Source organism: Peromyscus leucopus, chromosome 18 (genome assembly GCF_004664715.2).
Source record: "Peromyscus leucopus breed LL Stock chromosome 18, UCI_PerLeu_2.1, whole genome shotgun sequence".
NCBI lineage: Eukaryota > Metazoa > Chordata > Mammalia > Rodentia > Cricetidae > Peromyscus > Peromyscus leucopus.
In genome coordinates this window covers 21,267,684-21,295,546 of record NC_051078.1, presented here as the reverse complement: position 1 = coordinate 21,295,546, position 27,863 = coordinate 21,267,684, and the positions used below count along the sequence as shown (strand labels likewise).

The 27,863-nt window shown below is 38.1% G+C and overlaps 1 protein-coding gene across 2 annotated transcripts in view; it reads right to left on the bottom strand.

Annotated features, from left to right (window-relative positions):
- The window catches only part of Syt1 (synaptotagmin 1), a 505,793-nt gene extending 481,774 nt beyond the window's left edge, over window positions 1-24,019 (bottom strand). For both annotated transcript variants that reach the window (XM_028873036.2, XM_028873038.1), the window contains exon 1: window positions 23,623-24,019. The gene's annotated coding sequence lies outside the window, so the exon portion shown is untranslated. The remainder of the gene's footprint in view (window positions 1-23,622) is intronic.
- Window positions 24,020-27,863: the final 3,844 nt, after the last annotated feature.

The window sequence follows — 27,863 nt, the reverse complement described above, 5'->3', positions numbered from 1 at the left end:
GGCATTGTGGCTTACACCAATAATTCCAGAAAGTGGGAGGTAGAGGCAGGAAGGTCAAGAGTTCAAGGTCTCTCTTGGATACACAGCAAATTCAAGAACAGATTGGGCAACACAAGATACTGTCTGCATTTGGAGCCCACTACCTATAATGGGACACCTCCCGCAGCCTTGAGGCAGGGGGAGGGGCTTGGTCTTGCCTCCCCATGGGAGGCCTTGTCTTCCTGTGGGGAGGAATGGGTGGGATGGAAGGGGGAAGCTGGGGGGCGAGAGGAGGGGAGGGGAGGATCTTTGGTGTGTAAAATGAATGGAAAATTTTTCTTAATAAAAAAAAAAGTCAAGGCTAAGACACATGATCCAAGTAGACATATTCAAATTGTTGCAAAGGAAACATGACATTGCTAGGCAGAGGAAAATTTTGGGGTATACCTTGAATGTTTGTTAAAAAAAAATTCAAGGCAGAATATAGGCAGGGTAGACATTGGGCCAGGTGCTGGATTTCCTGATATTTCACAGGTCTGAGGACCCTTTTGTAAAACAAAATATTAAAAGCAGTATGAATGCAAAGGTAAGTGGGAGGAGCTAGTAGCTTTGCTAACTGTGGAATGTATTTTATCTCTGCTCATTTATGAAAGGACTCACCATTGCTAACCTTATTTGCCTACATTCCTGGAAAGTCTCCTGCATGAGAAACCCTAAAGGCTGAGTTCCAGAGGAGAAAGTGATAGGGTAGCCTTCTTTATGTTTTATCTTTGCCTTAGCAAAAGCAGGAACACGTCTCTAAAAATACATGTTAAACCTATTTCTATGTATCTTGATGTGTATTTCATGGGTTATTTATGCAACACAGGTAAATTCCAGTCTTAAACAGACCTGTCTCTTTAGGCTGTATATTTAGTTAAGAGAAGCTATTTCCAGTAATACATCAACATCCATTTTCCCAATTTTGACAGTACTCATATAGAATTTTATTCAGATGAAAGCCAGGATATTATTGCCTCTAGCTCATAATAACTTAGAGTTCATAAGATCTGTCTGCATCCTTTTAATTTATGAATAGCTAGAGAATGTTTCTACTTAGACTATTCCTCAATACACATGGGAAAGAATATCCCTAGATGAACTGGCTTTGAAAGTTACACTTAAAGTTGATTCAAATTTTACATTAATCAATTAATTAATTTTGGGGTTTCTAAAGAATTCAGTTTTAAAATATGATTGTTACAATGATGGCATTCCTCAGTGGCATAGTATGCCTTGTATGTTCAAGTTGGTAGGTTAGGATATAAACGCAGCAAAAGAAAAGATGAAAAGTATGTTGTTGGGAAATTTGATTGGTTTAGATTCTGAAAAACTTTTTTCAGTGTTAGACAATAACACATTTAATATCTGTTAACCACCTCAGCCAATCTGTTCCAGGCCAATGAAAAGGAAAATAAAAGTAGATTATGATTAGAACTATGATTTATTGATTTAAAGAAGGAACAAAGTTGCCACTATCATGACTGTTGCTGTTAATAAATTGCTTATAAATTCTCAGGAACTTTTTTTCACTTATTTGCACCTGCCTAGCATCCATACTGGCTATGGTGATGGGAATTATAATGAGGGCTGGCAAACACTCTGAATGTTTCAGTTCATTAGCAGAGCAACTCATCTGAAAATTTAGTTAATGTGGTGACAGCATTACAATGATATTGGATATCTTATTTTCCTAATTCAAAACTTTGATGTAAGTATGCCTGGAGTTCACTTTCAAAGTGACTCTTCTCATATTAGGAATCATAGTCAGTGATTCCTGTTATGAGAATTTCAAAATGAATTTCCCTCACTGCTTCGAGTCATTAAATGGTTTTCCTTGAGAGAACCGGGTGAATGAATGTGCTGCTGAGTCACACACAGACTTGTATCATAAGATACAAGTTAAATTCCACTTCTTTCCCAGTTTCACTGCATGCACTTATTATTTTATTGAATTCCATGTCAGACCATTAAACAAAGCGTTATTTCCTATAGGAGAATCAAGTCTTCTCTCTGTCAGAATCTAAAACTCCGGGAGCTTCAGTGTTGAAGAGTATGTTCAGCAATGGAGAGAAGAAGCTGAGCTAAGAGCTTGCCTTCTTGTGCTAGTGACTATTGTTGAGACAGATACTCAACACTAACTTCCAACTTAGTGAGTGGCCCACATTCAACTAAAGATCCACTTGCTTTACTCTTCTTTACTTCTGTCAGCAATGTTTTCCATATTTTATATTATTGAGGATTGGGTTAAAACATTTTTTGGTCATTTAATTGCAATGGCTAATCTCTAGGCTGTTGGTGATCAAACTGATTTTTTTAAAGAATATTATGTCCAGAACTCAACATGCGCTATAATCTGAATACTGATAAAGTTGTCCTTTCAAGCTAAGATATTTAAATATGGTATGTTCATAGCAATGAATCCAAGAAAAGAGGTTAATATATAGGTTCACATTTTTAATTATGCAAAACCTTTTTCCATTTAGCCTGTACCACTTGGTTCAAGTTCAGCAAGGACTCATTAAATTCACAGTTTGGTATATCTTACAAGATATGGAAGGGCAACTAAGCAGACTACCTTGATCCTGAATTCATAGCATGGAGACACAGCTAACACACATCAAGAATAGCATAAATAGAAGCCAAAGTTTAAATATATGACATAGCTGTGAACTTATTCATTGTTATCTTAGATGTTCTAGTATCTCCTCAACACATTTCACATACAGAAAAGTAACTTAAAATAATTATCAGCACTTAAACCCCATCCCCCAGGACTGGCTTAGCAGATACAGTAAGCCATTCTTGAGATTAACATACACTGTAGGGGTGAGCCTGATATATTTTAGTAGCTTTCACTCAGCCTTTGAAGAGGGGATGCTGGGCAAAGACAACTCAATGGGTGTCACCAAAGCTGTGGTCTGTGGTCTGTGGCCTTCCTCCCAAGCACAATTAAAATTTCCAAAGATCTCTTTGGAAATCTCTAGGCTTCCTTTCATCTCACATTCATATTCCAAATTCTGAGATGTCTTAAGTTTTACAACTTGAAAAGCTCCCAAAATAGACTTCTAGCTATACATAAACATTCAATAACTACTATTTCACTGTTGTACTTAAAAACCCACTAACAGCTAGTATCTCTATTAACCTCAACAAATGTTTCAGATTTCTATTTGATTAGATGGTGTTAAGAACTATGCACTTTTAGAACTTTTTTACATAAACTTCTACCTTATATCACATCTATGGGGAGCCCAGAGAACCTCCTATTGCATTGAATGCTTGCATCAGCCAGTATCTAGATTTTTGATCCAAATAATGAGTCTCTCTAAACCTGTTTTCATAGAAAAATGATGATGATATATAATGGCCTTTTAGTAATTGAGAAAGAAATATGTGAAAGTCCTTTGCACAGTGGAAATTGCAACATACACTTGTGGTTATTAGTTATTTGCATTTCCCCCCTAAAACCATGCCAATGTCTTAAGAAATCAAGGAATATCAAGAATCCATTTTGTGCCTAATGATCTGGCTGATGAAAACAAAACAAAGCAAGGTAATCAATAAACTAAGAACAAAGAACACTTGGTCCTGCTTACACTATGATGATACAGGTGAGAGAATAAGTAGATGAAGAATCAATGTAATTGATTCTGAACACAACAACAAACAACCGAAAGATAGACAGCATGTGGTTAATGCTGGCAACATCCTAGCCAATGGTTGCATTTCACATAAGCATTGAAGATTCAACTGATCTAGAGGATCTAGAGGAAAGAGTCTGGATCTGGAGAAAGGAGAGGTAGTAGAAATGCTACCAGATTTGGAAGAATGAGAAAGATGGAAAAAAAGGAAAACATCCAGACAGAGGTTTTTAGACAGGAGGGAGACAGTGCTGGGATGAGATAGTGAGACCCAAAGACACTGCAATGGATAAAGCCACGCAGTAAGGAAAGGGAAAAGTACATGAAGAGGGAGGAGCGCATCGTGAGTAGCCATCGAGTTCAAAACCCATTAGTTCTGACACCATACTGGAGAAATCAAGTGGGAAATTTCAACGCTGCTTCCTCAAACCAGATAAAAGAAAAGCTCAGTGAGAAAATGTACTGGTTATACTTAAAAAAAAAAAAACCCTGAACTATAAATGAGATATTATTTGCTATTAAACAACTGTGCTTATTTTCTCTGGTAATTGGACTAGTGTCCTTCTCAACTATATATCTTATGATGATCATTGCTATTAGAAGTTATTTGGCAAATAATGATTTATATTTTCAAAATTGGTGTTTTACAGTCTAAATCATAATACCTGAACTATAAATGTGTTATTTTACTATTCAGTATTTCAATCTATAAAAATCATTACAGTCTTCTATGTCCAATAACTTTTATTTATTTATAGATCAGCATTGCCCTCATCATGGGCTCTTTATTATGCTCCCAAACATTGATCAATATTAACCTCAAGGTTCTGTTGATGCTTTTTTCCCACAAGATGGAAGCCTCACAGAACTTTTATAAGAAAAAAAAAGCCTTTCTAAACTCTTGTGAGGCTTCAATTTTTCATTTCCCTTATTGTAGCTAGAGTTTTCCTGCCTTGCCCACAGTCAGGACAGATCTTTGTCACCCGCCAGTCCCACAGCCGCTCAGACCCAACCAAGTAAACACAGAGACTTATATTCCTTACAAACTGTATGACCATGGCAGGCTTCTTGCTAATTGTCCTTATAGCTTAAATTAATCTATTTCTACAGATCTATAACTTGCCACACTGCTGGTGGCTTACCGGTACTTTGCATCTTCCTTGTCCTGGTGGCTGCTGCAGGCAGTGACTCCTTCTGCCTTCCTGTTCTCTTATTTCTCCTCTCTGTTAGTCCTGCCTATACTTCCTGCCTAGCCACGGCCAATCAGGTTTTATTTATTGACCAATCAGAGCAACTTGACATACAGACCATCCCCCAGCACAGCCAAGTGCAGACCATCTCAGACACCTGCACTCAGGCCCGTCGTCCTAATCATCCTCTATGCGGACCTGCTGGGTAAAGCCACGAGGAACCCAAGAACGGGCTCCCACAAGACATACAGAACATCCCACAGCACCTTATGAATACTAACTGTGCCTCTTTTTCACATGTTGTACACCCATTCACAATCCTTTTCATGCTGACACTTTATGGTATGAACATACCTTACCTCACAAGGTCCTCAACTGGAGGGATGTTTTATGTCTATTTTTCCTCACCTGCTGGGTGAATCTTAAACACTTTGGAATCACAATCTTTTGACAATGTGATAAAACCTTAGAGTTTCTTCTCCAAAAACATGCCTATGCAAATGTACACATTTGATTGTATGTATAATTTTAGAGAAAATATTCCAAATTCTTGTGGAAACATGATCTGTGGGTTAAACAATTCTGAATTGGGGCTGGTGAGATGTCTCCGTGGGTAAAATTATTTGCTGTGTTAAGTCTGATGACCTGAGCTAGATTTTTGGAAGCCAAGTATTTGAAGGAGATAAACCAGTCCATTAAACTGTCCTCTGTACACACACACACACACACACACACATACACACACACACACACACACACACACACACACACACACAAACACTAGTAAGCAAATAAATAATTTAAAATAACTGAATTAATGCTTGATCACCATCCACACTGAAATAAGAATCCAGTATATACTTGTGCATGTATTAACCTTAGATATTTAGTTAATTTTCTATTGGTTTAATAAAACTGATTCAACCAGGCACTCTGATAGAACTGGGCATGAAATTGTTGATGGTCTCCAGAGAGGAAAGAGTGGGGGATTTGGAAGAAAAACAAAAGCTTTGGCCTTAGAAATTAACCTAATCATGGCTGACTCTTTTTTTGGTAATGTTTTGTTACCACATACACATTTCCCTTTTTAATTTTTAATTCTTTCAATTTTGAGATCATAATATAATTACATTAACTTTCCTCTCTCCAAATCTTCCCCCAACTCCTCCTTGCTCTTTTTCAAATTCATAACATCTTTTGTTTTCATTTTTAACACACACACACATACATACATATATATATATACATAAATATATATATGTATTTGTATATACATACTTGTTTCTAAATATATAAGTACAGCCTTTCGGCACATATAGTCTTTACAGGACCAAAAGGCACATACCCATTTGAGAAAAGATCAGTTTTTTTTTTTTTAAAAGAAGAATTAGTTGTACTTTTGTGTTGAAAAAAGAGATACACATTGCAATGACATTTTAGTGTTTCAGGAGACTACACATACAAGTTAATACACATACATTCAATAATACCAGTAGATTTCCTTTCTACACTTGGTCACATATTTTCTAATAGAAAAGATAAGGAGCACACACAACTGTAATGAGGTAGAAAATGTGTCACAAGAAATCTCCTCAACTCCAATGAAAACTCCTTCTAAACCTTCACCTATCAGCTAGCATGCTTTTTTATTTGCTGAATGCAGGTATCCAGAGACTATCACAAAATAACATGCATAGATTATGAAAACTCAAATACCTTAACCCTAAATAGGAGGGGTTTCCTTGTCCAGCATGCCTCTTAAGTGTCCGTTTTTCTTTATTGCAATAAGAAATGCCCAGGCTGACACATTTCTCTGAAAGTAGTTTCTGAGTCTTTCCTAGCTCTTTAACTGTATCATATCAATTTCTCCCTGAAGAAAAAAAGTCAAGTGAAGAAAGCTTTCTGGTCTGTCACCTAAATACCAGCTGATTTTGCATTAGGCGATGGATAAATAGTGTTTATCAGAAAAATTTGGAGAATGCACTAAATAAAACAAAGCCTCACATATATCTGGGTCTTAGAACCCCTTAACTGAAAATTTGATGATGTATTTGAATATGGTCAGCAACATTTATGTGACAGTTAATTTTAAAGCACTGTATCAGGTATCTTGCAAGTTTCCAAATCAGCCTTGAGTGGAAGGAATACCATTTAGAATGCTCATAGTGTTGTATTTTTTTGCTTAAAGTGAAACCAAATAGAAAATACTGAAGAGTAATTTTCCCTCAAGATAATTTTCTAGACATGCAATAGCAGACCAGGTGCTTTGTGGAGGATAGCTTTCAGAACCAATCACGTTCACTCTAAATTCATGAATCCTACATGTGTCTTTTTCTGACGTCAGATAGTGTATTTAGTGTTTCAGTTTTTTTTTTTTTACCTGCCACATTTCCAGAAGCCTTGAAGTTAGCCCAATTTTTATGTACTTGCCCAAAGGCAACACATTTGCTGACCACATGGATGAGAAAAGCACATAAACCATGCTAAAAATAAAATCAAGCCAGTGTTATAAATGGGGCCACATAGGAGAGATGCTTAGCTGCATTCTTAATAAAAACAAGAAAACTAAATTTGGTGACAACACCATCCTGAGCTGCCCACTGCTCTGCTAATCCAGTGGCTATGACATATTCAGAAATTCACAGAGAAAACATCTGCAACATATTGCTTCAACACAAACACACAAAAACCAATTCTTTCCTTGTTTCCATCCCAGCTCTAATTACTAAATAGTCTTTTCCTTCCTTCCTTCCTTCCTTCCTTCCTTCCTTCCTTCCTTCCTTCCTTCCTTCCTTCCTTTTTTTTTTTTTTTTTTTGAGACAGGGTTTCTCTGGCCGTTGTCTCTGGCTGTCATAAAACTCTCTTTGGACACCAGGCTGGCCTCAAACCCACAGAGATCACCTGCCTCTGCCTTCCCAGTGCTGGGATTAAATGCATGCACCACCACCACCTGGCCCTGAATAGTCTTTTGTAAATGATTCTTCAAGACTCTAGGTTGGAAAGTATTATGGTTCTACTGAAAATCTACCATGCTTCCCCCTCCCCCCAAGGCAATCAGAATAAAAGCTAACAAGCCCAGCACCACACAGACCTGTATGGCTTTGGCTGGGTTTCCTCAGCCCACTCTACATGACACATCTGGTCTCTGTTTTGCTGTAAAACTAGAGGCATCCATCGGACCAGTGTAATTGTGCCTCTGCTTCAGACTTATACTCATCTGTGACATGTATTGGCTGTCCTATTTGAGAATGCATCCTTCTTCCATATCCGAAACAGGCACACAGTGTTAAGCAGAGAGAAAGGTATTCACATCTTACCTTGGATGCAGAGGAGACTTGACTGACAAATATTGAGTCCAGTAAGGTTCCTATTATCAAAACTACACAAGCACAGGAGTTAGAGGGAAATTGGAAATGAGTACGACGGGCATGGTAAAAAAAAAAAAATCAGAAGGCAAATTCACTCAGCAGTATCCAACAGAAGCTTATGTGTGCTTCCTTAGTACATTCCCACAATGTCCTAAAAGGTGGGCTTCTGGGGTATGATGGAAACAACACAGAAACTATCCAACATCCTACAGAATGTAAGCCCAGTCTGAGTCAGAGTGTTGGTATGGTAAGCATGGATTCCTTGTTGGTTTAATTTCATAATTTGATGCACTTTTACTGGAAGAAAAATAGAGAAAAAAGTCTTGGGGACTTTTGACAGTTATTTATTCTCAAGTGAAAAAAAAATCAAGTAATCAGAAATATTTAAAAACAGTATGTTTGCCTTTCTCTCACAATTTCACAATTTTATCTTTATCTAGAAGATCTGTTTTTTTTTTTTCAGATAGATTTTGAAGATGTGTTTTCACACCTAGAGAATGTAAGATCACAGACTGTTCCCATTACAAAGAAAAGAAACAAACAGGGAAAAAAACTGTGATGCTATGATTTTGAGAGAATACATGTTATCAAAATAATTGGGGAAGAATCCTAAGTCAAAAATGTAGCAGCATTTATGTAGATCATTTCTCTACATTCTACTTCAAATTTCCTTCAACTAAAATTAGTCTCCTCATCTATTAGATATGGATCTGTAACATCTTTAAAATCAGCTAAGGAGTCAACATTTTCAGACTTAAATCATACTTGGGATTTCCAAAAATATAAAAAGGTTTCAGAGTCTGCACAAAAGCATCTACCACACAATATTTGCCAACCCTTGACATTTCTAGAGGAAATGTGAGAACTGGCTGATGTTTATTTGTTTCCTTTGTAGCACTTGGAATTGAACCCAGGACCTTATGTGTGCTGGGCCAGTGCTCTGCCAATAAGCTATACATCTAACATCTTTTTGTGAAATTTCCTTTTCTGAAACAGGGTCTCACTCAAAGCTTCGTGGGTAGACCTTCATATTGGGAGCTTCCTCCCTCAGCTTCTCAAGTCCCTGAAATTACAGTCATGTGTCTCCAGGCTCAGCTAAAAATATAGAGTCGCCTTACAGGTCTAAAATTACAATCTATGTGATTACCTATAGTAGTTGTATCCATACCGATCTTGAACTTTTATTGAAGTATAACAGAGTCATTGTGAAATGCTCGAAAATGTATTTTAACAATGCATAGGTTATATTACCTCAACCATGTCTAACTATGTATTTTCTTTTCTCTATTCACCATAGATGGAATCTATTGTCTAAAGAGTAGGGAACAGAAAAGGCACTGATTCAAAGTACACATAGTCTACATGCTTTGATACATACTCTCATCCATTCAACAAATGTCATTTTTATGAGATTAAAGTACCTAGGACACACAGGTCGTGAACTGCTCATGTAGCTGAGGACAACCATGAACTGATTCTCCTGTATCTACCTTGGGTGTACTACGGATCCAGGCATGCATTACCACATCTAGTATATTCAGTACTAGGACCAAATCCAGGGTCATGAGAATGGTAGGCAGACATTTGATCAACTGAGCTATATCTCCATACACTCCCTGACAATTTTTTTTATTTTAAAATATTTTATTACATTTACTTAGTTGATGTGTGTGTGTGTGTGTGTGTGTGTGTGTGTGTGTGTGTGTGTGCATGTGGATGTGTGAGGGTGAGTAAGTTCTAGGGAATGACCTCCAGCAAACATACTTTATTTATTTATTTTTTTGCCAATGCTCACATACAATTTAATTAGCTACAGATGTCATAGTAGTGTAGCACAAATCTTAAAAGGTCTTATAATAAAAAAAACAAGAGCCAGATATTGGGTGAAAGCTGAAAGATCAGAGAAGCAGAGCAGCCACAGCCAACCTGACCTCGGCAACTCCTCAGCCAATCCTGTTTCTTTAGACTGAAAGCCTCCGAGTCCTCACCCAAAAGGGTCTCAGCTGAACTGCTTTAGTTCCTGTTTCCTCACACCTTATATACCTTTCTCCACCCTGCTGTCACTTCCTGTGATTAAAGGTGTGTGTTGCCTCTGCCTGGCTCTGTTTCCTTGAACTCAGAGATCCAGAGGGATCTCTGCCTCCAGAGTGATAGGATTAAGGGTGTGTGCCACCACTGTTTGGCCTCCATGTCTAATCTAGTGAGTGGCTGGCTCTGTCCTTTGATCCTCAGGCAAGTTTTATTGGGGTACACGATAGCAAACATACCTTAAACAACTATTAATAAGCCAAGTATTATGGCTGGCATTGAAGAAGACAACAGGGGACATAAATGGCCCCTCATATCTTATAGTTTCTGTTTCTAATGGTCTCTCATAGTGTGTGATACATAAATACATAATGACAAAATAAAAGAGCCCTAAAAATACAGAATGCTATGGGAAATTAATGGGAGGTAAAATTTTCTTAAAGAGATCAGAAACAGCTTTTATGACCGAAGTGCATGCTGGAGGGATGGATCTAGTTTGGGTGGAAGAGAAATTGCTTTGAAATTGTCTCAGGGTAGAGATGCATCCACAGGTAGAATTTTTTGTTTGTTCTCTCTCCTCAGCTTCCTCCCCTGCCCTGTCTCTCACTTCCTTTGAAGATAATTACTGAGCTCTGCTTGTGTGGTTTTTATGTCATCTTAGGTCACAGTAATCTCTCTCTCTCTCCCACACTATAATGACCAATGAAAGAATCAGGTTTATCTTAGACAAAATTAGACACTGCCTAGTTTGTGTGCCTACTATAGAAGACGGATCCTTTTTCTGTTCAATGAGATATCATTAAAAAAAAAAAAGCCAGGCAGTGGTGGCGCACACCTTTAATCCCAGCACTCAGGAGGCAGAGCCAGGTGGATCTCTGTGAGTTCAAGGCCAGCCTGGTCTACGGAGCGAGATTCAGGAAAGGCGCAAAGCTACACAGAGAAACCCTGTCTCGGGAAAAAAAAAAAAAAAAAAAAAAAAAAAAGATATCATAAGGATTAATAGTGTGTATCCAAGTCCAAGTCCAAGTACTCTTTATCTATCTAGGAAGATAAACTCTCTAACTCTCTAACCCTACTGGGCTTATTGACTAACAAGTAGATGGTCATATAAAATGATAATTATAAAAAATAGATAAATGTAATGCTAGAAAAAATCAAGCACATAACATAAACTCTGAACTAAAGACACAGGATAGGAAATTTTATTTGAGGAATATAAATTTAAACTAAATGATACATGATGGGTGCCATATAAAGTAGATAAAGTGTGGGATGGAAAATGTTCACAGAGAGTGAACAGCAGAGAAGTCTTTAGAGTAATAAATAATGTAGAGATTCTAGGCCAATAAGTCATAAGGGGCCTTGTAGACCATGTTAACTATTTCCATTAATGTTTAAAATTCTAAATGTTTTGCTCAGTCTTCACTGTTTCATAGACAAATTTTCCAGTCAGTGTGTTAGGCAGAGAATCAGTTAGTGTGTGTAAACTGTCTCTATTCTACAAGGAAGTTTATCCATAATTGTAAACAGGAGTTCGAGGTATTGACCTTGTTCAAACAAAAGGCAACATGAACACTATCAACTGAATTTCTCATATGCAGCAGAACAACATGCCACTGAATAATAGACAGTGGTGCCAGATGGTCTGTGGACATTAGAAAGAAAAACATAAATGTGAAAATTCACAAAAATTACCAACATATGAATATTGCAAAATAGCATAATTTCAACAAAGCGCTCATTACATTTTATACATTTATAGTTAATATATTAAAATATATTGACACTGGCAATTCCTACCTTTTACACTGTAGCCATATGATGAAGATCTCTTAAATGCATTGCTATTCATTGAAAAAATACAATAGTCTTAAATAGTCTTAGTTTGTGGGGCTGCAAGTATGGCTCAGTGTGTAACAGCACTTCCCATGTTTGATAAGGACCCAGGTTCGGTTCCCAGCATTGATATCAGGAGACTCACAACAGCCAGTAACACCAGTTCCAGGTAATCTGATGCCCTCTTCTGACCTTCAAGGGCACCTGCACCCATAAGGGGTGTGTGTGTGTGTGTGTGTATGTGTGTGTGTGTGTGTGTGTGTGTGTGTGTGTGTGTGTGTGTATTCAAGCACACATACACATAAAAAACAAACAAATCTTTAAAAAAAAATTCCTAAAGGTTTTTGTGTGTTGTAGTGTCATCTTAGTTGGTAGTGACCAGTAATTTTTTTTAAATGAACTAGGTAAAAAAATGAAATATCTGGTGTGAGACTGTTGAAGCAGAAATACTTCTTAGGATATTTGTTCTTATTTTTATGTGTCCATTTGATTGTGTAGTAAGTTTAAATGTCAGTAAAAATGTTACAAAATATCACTAATAGATTCAGTAATTAAATTTTCAAAGGTTTCCTTATTGTCTTCTTGGGAATTAAGAATCAAAGTGATAAAAATATTGAAAAATCATGTAAAACTCACGTTGGTTTCATATGAACTAAAACTCAAAATTTGAATACACATGCATGTATAACAGAAAAAAAAAGAACACAAGGCTCTTTAATTTACTGACAAGGAATATATATATATATATATATATATATATATATATATATATATATCCCTGTCAATTGCAGACCAACCTGCTTAGCTTAGCAAACATAACTCCATTTTAAAAATACCTTGTTAGTGTTAAGCTTATAAAGAATCTTAGGGAAGGACAAAAGTGGGCCACTTAAGACTGATGCTTTAATTATCACTTAATAACTGCTGCAGCAGATGAAGTGGCGGTGTGGTTTTGCACAGGACAATGGGCATTTGTGAACACCTGCTTGACTATCACAGAGTGACCCAGGCAGGCTTGGGTTATTATCTTCTTGAAACCAGGATATGAAACAAGATAAAGGCAAAATAATTTCCGGTTAATGTTTCAAGATCTGTGTTGTCTAAATGATAATCGACACAAAATGATTTGTTTCATTATGTTCTCCATATTTATTTACTTTTGTCTCAAAATCTAAATTAGAGTTGTGTAGGCTGTAATAAAAAATATACTCAAGAGGAAATTACATTGAGAAAAGTCATTACTGTGATAAAAAAAACCTATCGCATTCACTTAAATCCATAAAAATAATAAAATTGGGTGAAAGCATGTACTTCATTCTCTCATAAATTATGGAAAAGGAGAAAAGTTACTAAGACTTAACAAAAGAAATTGGGAACGTGTATACGGAGTATATTCCAACACATAATAACGGAGAATAAAAATATCCTTCTATAAAACATTCAAGAGTGGATTTGAGTCTGTGTAGAGTATACAGAAATAGTTTCCACTCACTTCATGCTCCATACTTATAACTCTGAAGCCACTCCAGCACATATACAAATCAAGGAAATATACAGAAACAAGTCCCATAAATTTAGAACATGGTGAGATCATCTATGATTAGAACAATGGATATTTCTTATCGTTCGCAGAATGCTTTTAATTAGAATATTAAGGCAGATTAAAACTCACTGAAGCAGTACTGGATATTTAAGTATTGAGAGCTGGTTCCACTCACATTTGCACTGTCTTTTCCTTTGACAACAATGCCTTTGCCTGACATTCATGGGGCTGGATCCTTTTCCTTTTCCATCTCAACTTCTATATCTTTGTTTTCTCATACTCCCAACTATAGTTGTTTGATTTATTAGCCTCCTGGGTGGGTTCCTGTTGTTTACTACTATGTGAAGCTACTGAAGTTCTGTTTTGTTGTTGTTATTAATTTTCTGTCTTTTCTCCTAAAATGTAAACTTCATAAAAATAGAATACTTGTCCACAATGTTTACTTCTATATTCCCAACGTCCAAACAGCACTTGTCATACAACTGTCACATCATTGTACTTACTGAAGACATAACATTGTAGTTTGATATGTTACATACCACCAAGTACTAGACAAGTAGTAACATTGTCACATTTCTATTTCTGAATAAATATTTAGCAGTAATATATCCCTTTAAATTTTGTTATGTCAAAGCCTTATGTTTCATGCTTTTATCTCAGTGACACAACGGTCAAATTGATGCAAATTTTGGGGTAAAAAAGTTAGCCTTTGACTTTTCTATCTGTATTGTTAGCCAGTATGGGTCACCGTCTATCTATTCTTTCATCATCTTCCATTTATAAGTTCAAGGATAATATGAAGCTTATAGATAAATATTGCCTCTGTGAACAGATGGCTTGGATTTTATCCAATGCCAAACTGCATCCTATGACCCTGGGCAAGTTACTTAAATGGGCTTTTCCATAGTTTTCTAATCAAAAGATATGGATGTATTATCAATAATATCAGTGATATTAAATAAGATTCAGAATTCAAACCATGTGGGAAAGTACCTGATATGTAGGGAGAAATAAGAATATGGTGAGGTTTTCTTCATCCAAGAGTCCATTATTTCTATCACCCATTCTCAATGAAAATTCTCATTTCCTTATTTAAGAGTAACCATGGAGCCAATGATATTAATTCATATCCCAATGCTCATGAGTACTAATGTTTCCTCCTGAACATAGAAGCTGCCAGTAGAGAGACTACACACAGTGGATAAATTACACTTAGGGTTTGAACATGTTCTCTTGGGGGTAAAATAGGAATAGGAACACAGCAACGCAAGGCGAGGTAAGGTAAGACTAGCATCACACAGCTTCAATAGCTTCCATTAGTGTTAATTGAGGAACAGTGAGAAACCGTATCAATGAGTGCCAAGGACAGAAAAGGAGGGGCGGGGCTTCAGGAAGCCATGGCACAGCTAAATTATTAATAATATAAGTAATACCCTACTAATAATATAAACAATATCCTATTATTCCAATCACAAGTCTCTGAGTCCTACCTGATACTTTAGAACTACAGAGTTTTGAAAGAAGGAGGAAAAAGATGATTAATCTGACATCATAGTAATACAGTGGTAACTAAAAGAAAACTGAGGTAGTTGCATAGGCTTTGAGTTTTTTTTATTTAATCATAGACTAAGAAAGTGCCCTTGATTAACTTTAAAAGACAAACTTAATCCCCTCAAAATTAGCATTGTTGAAATAACAGAATATTAAAACTTCCTTATCTTTTCAATGAGGCACAGACTTTAATTTTCAGTGATGATGATAGATTTTGTTTGTTTGTTTCTGATAAGCAAGAGCAAACTAAGTCTTTTGTCTGGAGATGATTATGAAACATGGGATTCTCATTATTAAGTACCAAGGCACCATACATCAACAAGCAAAACAAACAAAAAACCATGCTAAGTATGTAACTGCAGCCACCTAACTTAGCGCCTGAGTCTTCTTCATTGCATCTGCACAATGGAAAAACCTACTGTAAAGATTAAATACTGCAACACAAATATTTCCACAATACAGAACCACGTACTAATCAAGGCAACAGCAACACACTACCAAAGGTAGGGTGCATTCCATGCTAGCTTCTCACTTTTGGTTTTAAAGCATAATTATCCATTTTTCTCTGCAATCAGTCACACAAGAGGCCTGAACACGCACATTCTTAACATCATTGAAGTCATGGCATATTCCATTAAGCATGTTAATTAGGTAAACATATTAAGATCTTGCGCCTGTACTCATCTGTATGCATGTTTTGTGAAGCTAATGTATACACAGTAGGAGTTAGATGTCTTGGTTGTAGAAAATAAACTGAACCCAAGCTGGTAAAAGATGTGTCAACAGAGTTAAGACTAAGGAGCCTCCTGTCACTGCATTTATAGGAAAAGTTGTGTGAAGATATCAAAAAGAGAGAAAGGTGAGGAGAGAAGAAAATTTAAAAAAAATTTAAAAAGTCGGGGGTGGGCAGCAAAAAGGGCTGAGTAGGAAGGGGAATATTGAAAGAGGGGGTAGACACACAGGAAGGAAGAAACTGCAGAGAATTCCTGGAGTATTGTCACAGCCAGAAAACTGAAATAATTTATTTCTGCTCATGCAGTCAGCAGCAAAATGCTTCAGTGCCTAAGTACAGGTGTAAAAGTCAGGAGTCAAGAGAAATAAGATGGTTGCTCTGTGATCAATCTATACAAGATGGAAGAATCTCAAAGCCACAGAAGAACTCATCTCTTCTCCTTGTTCCTGGAGGATTTAGTTCTCTCCTACCATCAATATTCATTTTGTGTTATCTAGGAGTTGCTCAAAAAGTCTCTATGACTCCTTGGGAAAAGAATTATCATAAGCTGGAAGGACATACATAAAAACAATTTGAAATAAGCAATGTAGTTTGGGTTTAGGAACATGTAGGCTTTAATTTAACTTTAAAAATTTAACATTTTTTTAAAAAAGCCCTTAAAAGAGGGCTATTTTTTTTTTATGGAATGTGGAAACCTAACCTTGTGGCACACACATCTACACACAGAGTTGAAACATCATCACTTTTATGTGCACAGCAGTCCTGTTTAGGTGTACATACTTTTAAAAATCTAACATCCATGGCCTTGTATTCTTAATATTTGTTAAAGTAGCATGGTGAGGCAACTCTATTTATAGCAGAGGTCCTAGATGTTCTAGAAATATATTCTAATGCCCAGTGTCTGGCTTTATTCATTTCTCAAATCTGATGAAAATGCTAGGGATTAGGCAGGAAGCCAGCTTGGTAAGCCAGGATCTGGCATACACTGCACATCAGGAAGAGATTTCAGTGCTTTGCGACCCAGCCTTGCTACTAGGAAACTGTGTCAACTTGGCTTCTTAAGAACGTTGCTAACTCAAGATCTAAAATCTAGAGCTGCCCCACTGTGCCTGAATACCCTGCTATCCCACTTCTTCTAGCTTCAGAGGACAGTAAACCATTTGTCTAAAGAGCGTTTCTGGATTTTATTCTATTTTTTTTTTCTTTTTCTCAAAGATAGGCAGCTATGCAGTTTCCGTTCATCATAGCAGTAAATGGCGTCCCATCACCAACTTCACTGTATAGACTACTGGACGCCAGTACACCAGAACTGGATGCTCAGTTGGCTCTTTTATCAGCAAACAATTCCTAATGCCAGTCTCAGTGGCTGTGCCCTGCTGCATGGCTGCTGGTAACCTGTGAAGTAAATGCATGTGCAGCTTTGTTTGAAAATGCCTTATTAAGGATGCATCCTCAAAACCATCTTGTTGTATGTGCTGCTGCTTCAACATAGACCCTAAACATCCGGAAGAACAAATATAATCTCAAGTATCTTTTGCTAAAGAGGGTTAAATATGTTACCATTTTAAAGGTCTTAATCTTGAACACATTTGGATTCCAAAAGGTTTGTTTTGGAAGTCTTTTCTGGGGTAGGGGTGTGGTTTGGTAGAGGGTCTCCTGTAGCCCAGGCTAGCCTATTTAGCTGAGAATGGCCTTGGTCTCCTGATCCCCTTGCCTCAACTTTCCTAGTTCCTGGGTTGCAAGTGTCTACCACCATGCCTAACTTGGAACTCCTTATTTATAGGCATTTCAGTCTTATCCTCAGATGTTAAGTAAAATTGCTCTAGCAACTCCTGGTTTAATAGCCTTGACCTTGGCTTACATAACCTGTGAGGAATTGAAAGAAATTCCTGGAGAAGTTGTTTTATAAATGGCCTTAAATTTTACTTAAGTGTCTGTACCATGCATCAAAGGGTTAATATGAGTTTCGTACAGCTGTGCCTGTTCAGAATATTTCCATGTGCGTTTGCCTTCTTGTTGATGAAGGAATCTCAAAGTAGCAATTAGTAAATCCAATTACCTGCTTCCTATCTAGGGTAGGCATGGGATCATAGGTAAGGAAGAAATGAGCCACGGGCAAAACAGGATGCGGCAACCTGCAGGGGCACCAGGAAATTCACCAGAGAACTGAAGTGGGTATGTCTGCTCTTCTCTCTGTTCCCACACAACTGAAATGATGGCTATGGTCAGGGAGGGGAAGACAAAACACAAAGACAGTAGTTCTCATTTAAGCAATTCAGGGAAAGTATGTTTGACATTTCAAAATCTTCAATTATATTTGCCTTTGAGTATGTGTGCACATTTTATCCTTGATTAAGTAGCTGGATTGTTTAAGTGGGAAAATAAATCACATAGTTCTCACAGAGAATAATATACAACTAGTTTCCCTTATATAATATCCATTGGTAAAATTAATTATATGAATACTAGGCATGTTGGAAACATTCATGAAGGTACATTTCAAAAATAAGAGCAATACCTTCACAAAGACACCGGATGGCCATTTCTATACAAACCTGGATGGGATCCATCAGATATTTCCATGAAGAATTAATTCCTGACTGAGGCACTTAGCTATGTGTTTCATGTGCATCATTTGTGGTTTCAGTAGCATGCTCGTAACCTAGTGCATGCTATGGAATGTTGTGTGATGGGTCTGCTAAGAAAGTTACTAAATTACATCTTCAGCCAACAATTTGACCTGATTCTGATGCTGACTTAAAGGCCATTCTCACTGCATGTAAAATTCCTCCATCTCTCATTTAGTACAAACAGTTAAGAACTAGGCGGTATTTTTTTTTATCTTCACAAGTGTCATAATTTTCTGGAGACCCCTTTTAACATAGTGCCTCCCTATGTACACCATCAGAACAACAAACATTCTGTCTGTAGTCAAAGCACTTACAGAAATGGCCAGCACGCTTCCTTTGCTCTTCATACCATAACCAGCGAGCCAACACCTTTTCTAAGCACTAAGTGTATTTGGAGAGACAAAACAAAATCAAAGAGAATTGGAATTAATTTACACAATTTGAACTTGAGATAAAAATTAAATAGAAAATTACAGAAATTGCTGTTCTTTGTGAGCTTTTATTTCTCAGGGGCATGGCCAGAAACTCGTAACAGTACCAAAAATGTGCTTTTTTAAAAAAATTATAAATTACTTTTGATAGCCTTTCATAACTATCTTCAGTATTGTTTCCAAATGAATAAAAACTGAATGTCATTTATAAAGTTTCCTTTGCAATGGGTTTTGAAGATTATATTTAAAAATTCACAAACAACATTTTCAGTGGTTACTATTTCTGTAACACAGCAATTTATTTTCTTGTACACTTTCAGGTTCAACATGCAGCCAGGCTGCATGGGTTCCAGGGTACCTATGAGTGCAGTCTAAAACAACATCATCTTACAGTGGCGGATGACCCTGCTTTAAAGGAAGAGTTTTCATTTTTTATTAAAGCAGCCAAAGTCAACATTTTGTTTATATAGATAGAAAAGGACATTTTCTGAATTATGATATCAGACCTTCATAATTTGAAAGAACTTTATGTTCCCACTGCCAATACATACATTGGAGTAGGGTTCTATTCACGTGCCAGACTATCATTGTTTACTTCATTGCTAATGAAAGTAGTGCCTCAGACCTCTCTGAGAGACTAAAAGAAAATTGCTGTTTCCTCTCTGCTCGGAAATATTAAAATTCTCTGGAGGAAAATGCACACGTTAAATGAAAAGGTTTGGATTAAGTTTATGAAGCAGAATGAAAACCACAGATCATTCCTTGAAGAATTAGATGTGAAGATTCCCTGTTCAAAGAAGACATGATAATCATGCCATCGATTACATAAAATTATCAAACTGGATGAACAAGTTTACCTAAATGTAAATAAATGGTGACTGAAACAGCTGCTAAAAGCCCTACGGACTTCATCATTGATCATATCCAAAATTAAACAACGTGATGATTTCAACTTTTGCTAAATGTGCATAGAGGAATACCTTCTCATACTGAGGAGTCATTCCATTTCTTCTTCCCCAACCTGAGGAAGAATCTGCCAGTAAAAGCAATGCTCTTGACTCACACTAATTTTGTCTCTAGGTATTCCTTGTCTTTCTACCAAAAGACTCACTCAAGCATCCCTAACATGTTGTTGTTATCTTTTTTTCGGCTGGTACATGGTAAGTGAGTACCCTCCGAGTTTCAACACACTATAGCCTACTGCCCATTAAATTCTCACCTGTTTTTAAAGTGTTACATAATTTTAGAATATATGTCTGTGCATGAAAAAGAATATATTTGAATCCAAATTAAAATTAGGTATTTATACTCATTTGTTTTACCCCTGCATAAATAGATTTGACTAATTTTAATGAAAATAAATTCAACTAGGAATCATCTCATATCTATTAAGCTTTCAGTGCAGATCCATTTATGACTAATAAATATTAAACATTTTAAACTACAAGTGGATAAGATATTGAAACAAAAATCCATTACATTTTTGCAAAATGCTTGTAAGACTTATAACTACATTATATACTTTGGCAAAAAGTCTATGTTTCATCTGGTTACCCATAATATTAGATAAAATTCTCTATTATATAATCAAATTGTCTTATTTTGTTTTTTTTATCCCCAAACCAAGTCATCATTAGCATTAGGAAGATAAATATCTTGTTAGAAATTACAATGAACAATAACCCTTCCCAGGTAGTGCATACATTGGAAAGAACAAGAATCAGAAGAGTTTGACAGCCATATAAATTGTCTCCTGAAATCGAATTTGTTTTTCCCTTTAGATGGCTCTAAGAATCTGTTTTGGGGATACACTCTAAATTGATTTGATACACTGACATATAAAGAGATGAATTGTTATTATTTCAATGTGTTACTACACTAGCAGGAATTTCAAATTAACTTTCAGATTTCTAAGGCACTCATTTTTTTAACTAGTCTTACAGCTCATTTTGCAAACATAATTAAGACAAGCTACCCTCTTCTAGTTTTATTTTCATTAGCAACAAGTCTAATATGCCTGTCTTAGAGAGTAAATAGCATGTCTTGAACCACCAGATCAGAGCCACCCAATAATTTAATCAGCTAGACTAGCAAACACCTTTTATCAAGACACAGAGCTCACAACTAATATTGATAACTCTTTATTATGTGATACTTCAGTACTTTAGGATTCCCCTTCTGTAGTTGAAATCTTCAGCGCTGATAAAGACATTTTCAATTACAATGATCAAATCCACTCTGTAGCATTACTAAGACTTACCAAAACATCATCTTAAAGGGTGAAAAATGAAGACGGTATGAAATTGAGAGCATAAATTTTCTGTATCATTTAAAGTCTCCAATCTGCGCATTACATGTTACAATGAGATATGACTAGATGTACATAAAGGCTCAATTTTTCAGCATATGAAAAAACCCCACATTCATAAGCATCTCTCCACATGCTAGTGCTATAATTAATATTTTAGAGAGTCACGTAAATAAATGTCACAAACCAAGTCCAAACTTTCACATTTCCCCAACACAGTGGAAAAACAAGCAAACAGAGCCTTATTTTTTCCACATGGAAACTAGTCCTTTCTTTTTATATGTCTTCTCATGTCTAAACTTGTTAATTCAGTTGTACACACACATGAGGTAATTAAGTGGTTACCCTTTTGTCCTTGTAACCAGAAAGTGTCACCTCTGAAAAGTGACATATTTCAGCAGAGACAGTATGTTTTTAGAAGTCATTTAGACATTAAAGCTTTAGGGAAAATAGTCTTGTGTGCATATGTGTGAGTGTGTATGTGTGGTATGTGTATGGTGTGTGTGTGTGTGTGTGTACATGAATATGTGTGTGAAGTCTGCTTAGGTAGGGGAGATAATTGCCTAGAGTGGAAAATGGTTTTGAAAATAATGTACAATATTAATATTAATCAATATACAAATCAATATCACCGATAGCATGTGAACTCAGCTCTTTTCTAAGTTTGTGTAGAAACTTACATATGAAAGGTATGTAATTGAAGAAGAGTTCCTAGGGTCCCCCGGCTGGTGTGGAAGGTGAGATAGAGTTAAGGAAGATTTCTACTTATCTCTAATGGACATCTAGAAAAAACTACGACTTGGCATTTCTCCTGATAAAAATGATTTATCTTGGTACGAGCATCTGCTGACTTCTCTCTGCTCATGCAGGACCCGCTTTGCAGTGCTTTCCCGTTACACTTAACTGGATATTTCTCTTCACCCCCTCCCAGCTGACAGTAATCGCTTATCAGTCTCTGAGGAATAGTAGGAAAACAAAGCTTAGACCAGAGATGATGGAATTAGAGAAGCTACTGTCAAGACTCCGCCTAACAAGCAAGATGTGCTTGACCTGTTATTCTGACAGTTATGAAGAAGTCGCCTTTCCTTTAACAAGATGTGAGAAGAGAATTGTTTTCCCTCTTAAGACCTCTTAAAATTGAGACTACCTTCCTTCCATTACTTCCTAAACTTTCTTCTAGTCCAAGAGGATTCTGTCAACTAAACCTACATCTACCTTTTGAAAGCTGCCTGGAAACTGAAGAAACATCACTTTATATCCATTGAATGTTGTCATGTTAAAAGAAAGTGTGTCAAGACATGAATTCAATATCCCGATGGTAGCATGCAAATGGAACCTAGAAAGGCTAAAACAAAATGGAATTAAACGCCACACAAAAGTAGCTTTACCACCAAAGCTACTTAAACTTCCTGTGTTTCACCAGAGGGTTAATGTTGGGGAAGTGAACATCAACACGTACACAAAAGCTAACCAGCTTAGCAATCTCAAAGTAAAACCCAAGCCTCCTGATAATGCTGGTGTCACTTGCGAATGTTTAAAAAACTTCCCATTTTTTTTTTTTTTGCATCCCACTATGAAGGCTGCATGGAGGAACCCCAGGAGAGTAATGATCCAGTTTTCATTTTATAAACTCAAGAAGCCCTCAAAGTAGAGACAGCGACACTGATGTGCAATCCCAAACTGTCAGCCCCATAGGGCAGATGCAAACAAGAAGAGTCAGTTAGCTGGCGCAGGGAAGCAGCAGCAATTAAGCAGTTGAAAGTGGGCTGGAGTGTTGGTTTATTTTTGTTCCATTTGTAGCCTCTTGCAAGGAGGTGATGGAGTCAAACTTGACACTTCCTTTCTGAGAGCAGGAGCTGGGCTCCTTGTCGACTCTCATTCAGTGTAATTCCCTGTGCGGTCTCATCGCTTCCTGGACTCCTGTTTTCACAGGGGTTGCATTCTACCCTGCCCTCCAACAGAAAGAAATCTTTCTTCCTCACTGCCCTTCTTCCCTGTAAGAAAGACAATCTTCCCAGAGAAAGAACCCCTGTGCTGGCTTAGAATGGGAGGAAGGAGAGGAGGGGGGGTGGTGCTGGGGATTGGAGGACAGAGGAGAGAATGGAAGAAACAAGAAGATGGGGGATGCCCAACATCAACTCCTGGTTCTGAATCATCAGCCCAGTGCAAAGTGCTTTTCCAGGAGATGCACTTGTGGTCTCGCATTTCTCACAATAGGCTTACCGGGGAATCCCCTCCCTAGGTCTCCCACCGCCACAACCCAAGTGTACCTAGGTCTTTTCGACAGATTCAAGCTCAGAGGTATCACCGAGGTGGCCACGCTGCCAGTCGGGTTGCCTTACCTGGAGCGAGGAGCGGGAGGTGGTGCGGGTCTTGGTCCTCACTGCTCTCACCGCGGACCGGGTGCGAGGCAACACGAGTACTCTCTCGCTGCCTCCGCTCTCAGAGGGGCAGCCTGCAACACACAAAAGGGGTGTGTGGGTGTGGGTGTGGGGGAGGTTTTCTAGGGCCACCAGCTGGTCCCAGCTGGCCGCCCCCACCCTGCACACACCCCTTCGGGGCGCTGAGCCCCCTGTCGGATGAGCAGGACCCTGGGGGCTTGCCCCGGGTACACCCTCAAGTTGCCCACTGCTAACTGCGGATGCGGTCGCTGCAGGAGGAGGAGGAGGAAAGAGACTGGGGGCTGAACTCGGTCAGAGCATCCCCACACTGCAGCTTCTCCAGGAATCCCTCCAGTGAGGAGGCGGCCGCCCATCATCTCCCAGCCCCAGCTGTTGATTGGTTCCCACCAAGGTACGCTGCTCAGAGGAGCCAATCAGAGGGCACTAATAATAGGTGGATCCTCTCAGGCAACGGAGCCCAGCCCAGTTCTGTTAGTGTCTCTCCATCCCCACAGCGGACAGGGACCTGAAGAGAGAGGGGTTTAGGAGGGTGGCGGGGGTGGGGTGAACTAAGAGGGGACCAGATCCCAAGGAGAAACACTAAAGGACATTTGCTAAACCCGGTGGTCAGACTCGGGAATGCCCACAACCTGTTCAGTAAGCCATATGCACAGGATAAGAAGCAAGCATAATACAAAGCTTTTTTTTTTTTTTTTTTTTTTTTTTTTTTACTTTCAATCAAAACCTGCCTTGATACTGAGCATGCCCAGATTGCCACAGCACCCTAGGAGTTTCGATATGTGTGAGTTCTAGATTGAAAAGGTGGGAGCTGGGACGGGAGAGGCAGAAGTTTGTCTTTGGTCATTTGACCCGGCGGAGTTGGGGAAGCAGGGCCAACTGAGACGGAGGTAGCTCTTCTTGCTTTGGGAGAGCAGTCCCATCCTTCCATCTGGGCTGGGGTAGGAAGCCAGGCTCCGATAATGTCAGTGCAGCTAGATGCCTGGAGACTGTCCTGGAAGGGTGTGGTGGACCAGGGATGTAAGCAAGGTCCGTCCCATAGGTGGGGCGGAGGAGCTCGGCTCCACCCAGCTACAGCTGCCAGGCTGTGGAGTGTGCCCGGGGAGTTTCCACGCAGCGACCAATAAGTTTGGAGACTTGGGTCAAGTGCGACCTTGTTAGGCACGCTTTCCCCATCTTCCGGTGTTTGCGCTCGCCCCCGCCCGCGTGTCTCTCCACCCCTTGCCAGCGCAGTGAGGACCAAAGGGCTCTCTCTCTCTCTCTCTCTCTCTCTCTCTCTCTCTCTCTCTCTCTTCTCTCTCTCTCTCTCTCTCTCTCCTCTCTCTCTCTCTCTTTCTCTCTCTCTCTCTCTCTCTCTCTCTCTCTCTCTCTCTCTCTCTCTCTCTCTCTCTCTCTCTCTCTCTCTCTCTCTCTCTCTCTCTCTCTCTCTCTCTCTCTCTCTCTCTCTCCACTCTTCCTAGCTGAACCCTTCTGCTCGGAAATAAGAAGCTTTTCCCCTGTGAGAGCAGTGCTGACCTGATTGTCTCTAAGCTCTCGGGCAATTTATAGCTTGGTAATACCAAGAGGTGCCAAACAGAGGTTCAGAGGCTTGGAGGGAAGGGCGGGCGGGCGGGCTGATGGCCCGGAGTGGAGCCCAGCTCCCCAGGGCAGGAACCTTGGCTCCACAGGTAAAAGGCTTTCATGACGCTAAAAGGGATTTTCCTTTCTCACTCACTCGACCTTGCTCTGTGCCCTCTGCACCTCTTGTTTGCTTAGAAATCTTAGCAGTTCGTGTAAAGTTGATCAATAGCCACAAATGAGAACTCTCCTAATTGGGCTCTTTATTTTCCCGACAGGATGATCTTGGCATCTCAGGTAAGGAAATAAATAGCTATTTCAATTCCCCAAACTCATCCACTTTGAACTGGAGTTTTATTAACACTGGTGTGCAAAGGTAACTGTAGCGAGAATTCAATTAACGGTAACACATTTCTTCGGGTTTTTAATTAAATCTCTTCTATTTATATAATGTTTAAGATTAAGAACGTTATTCTAAATACACGGGGAAAGAAGACAACCGTCGTATAAGTGTATCCTCCTGGGACACACAGCCTGAGTTTAGTGATATGTTTGTATTATTAAGAATTTAGAAAGATAGGTAAACAAAGAAAACAATACACTTTCAAATTGTAACTTTATGTTAATATCTACCTTCTGCTTTCCAAAATAGCCCCTTATTTGAAAATAGTTTCATAGACAAAGAAAGGAAATAACAAACACTTAAAGTTGATTTTAAACGTTTGGTGAAGGAGAGGAGAGACCTTAGAAGATGAGCAAGGGGTAGGGACATTTCAAGAGGAGGCAGTATCTTATCTGTGTTCTCCAATAAAGATGTGTGCACGAGAGTATCATTATAACATCCACCCAACAGAAAATTGTATTCTAAAATATACCCATCTCTCTCTTTAGGTTCTCTAGTTTAAAAACTGCATGCTTTGCCTAGTTACCAAGAGCAATGTGTAGAGAAAAGAAGAACATATTAATGAATAGAATAGGAATATGTCATTTTTGAATTTCTGTTCCAAACCCTGATTTTATCATCATTTTAGTCAACTTATTTTTCTGCCCACCTCATATCATACCCAACAGTGTCCTTCAGTGGGTACCATTCTAGAGGGCATGAATGTGTCAGATTTTTTTTTTTTTTAATCATAGTGTTTCTTGAAGCGGACTGCTGTCTACAATAAGAACTAGGCTGTGAACCTATTTCAGTGTACTTAATTTTAGAATTAATGGCATTTTTACTTAAGAAAACTTTATATACTGATTATGGATATAGAGTAGCTTTTTTTTAAGGACTGAGTTTTTTATTCTCTTCCATTTGCATATTCTTGTCAACATTGGGGAATTCACTGAAGACCCTGCCAGGCCCTATTTGGTTAGTATTTCATGAGATTTTTAAAAAAAAATATGTTTGTTTGTTTGTGTGTATGTGTGTGTGTGTGTGTGTGTGTGTGTGTGTGTGTGTGTGTGTTTATGTGTCTGCTTGTCTGTGAAAGCACATATATGCATACCAGTATACATGCTTGTGGAGGCCAAGGAATGACTTGGTTATCATCTTCATGAATACATATCGTCATCGGAATACCATCCAACTTCTTTGAGACAGGATCTCTCTTTGGCTTGGAACTCCTAAGTTTGGCTGGCTGCTGAGCCTCAGGGATCTTCTGTCTTTACCTTCCTGGTGCTAAGATTATTAGTGCCCACTGTCACACCTGGCTCTTATGGGGGTGCCGGAGATTGAACTCCGGTCCTCACGCTTACATGACAAGCATTTACCAGCTATCTCCTTAATCCCAAGATGCATTTCTCTTGCAGACTCTGCATATGGTTTCTCATCTTTTTATCAAACTGTCCTTTGTTAAAAAGAAAGGTCAGTTCAATAAACTTGTCTCATTCCATTCACTTTCATTAGCCTGTTTATAGTTACTTTCATATTTAGGATTTCTATCTCCATTACCGCCAAAACAACTCCTTTCCTGAGTTTATGGTGTGGAGTCTTATCTTAATTACTTGTTATTTTGGAAACTCTTTCCACTTTGGATGTTTTGCTTCTTTCATAATAAAGCCCCCCCATATATATTTATATAGAGAGAATTATACACATATGTATGTATATATATGTACACATACATATATTTACTTTACTATGAATCATGTCTCACTATCAAAATTTCCTTTCTTACTGAACTCTTCTGTTTCCTATTTTAATGATTTTTTTTGCCATCTATTTTAGCTTACAAGATCAGAATAGAAACTAAATTAGATGGAGATAAAGAGCAGAGAGGAGTGTCTTATGGTAAGAGAGGGAATTAGGGAATTTAGAAACTAGAGAAGCATTAAGCATAAACCCAGCCAAGGTTTTCTGTGGACCACAGAAGATACTTGCATGAGAGCTGTATCAATAAAATTCACAGTTTGGTGGAAAGGCTGTGATAGCCAATTGATCGATAGCACATACATTTCCAGTTCATCAGGACTTTCACATGTCATTAACCTTACATCCTTAATTGTTAAGCCAGTAATCTTCTAAAAGCTATCCCAAAAAGATCATTACCCAGAGCTGTGAAAAATGAGAAATAACCAACTTTTCTAATTTTGTCATTCTTTATATAGATTCATAGCTGGTTCTTCTAACTTCATTT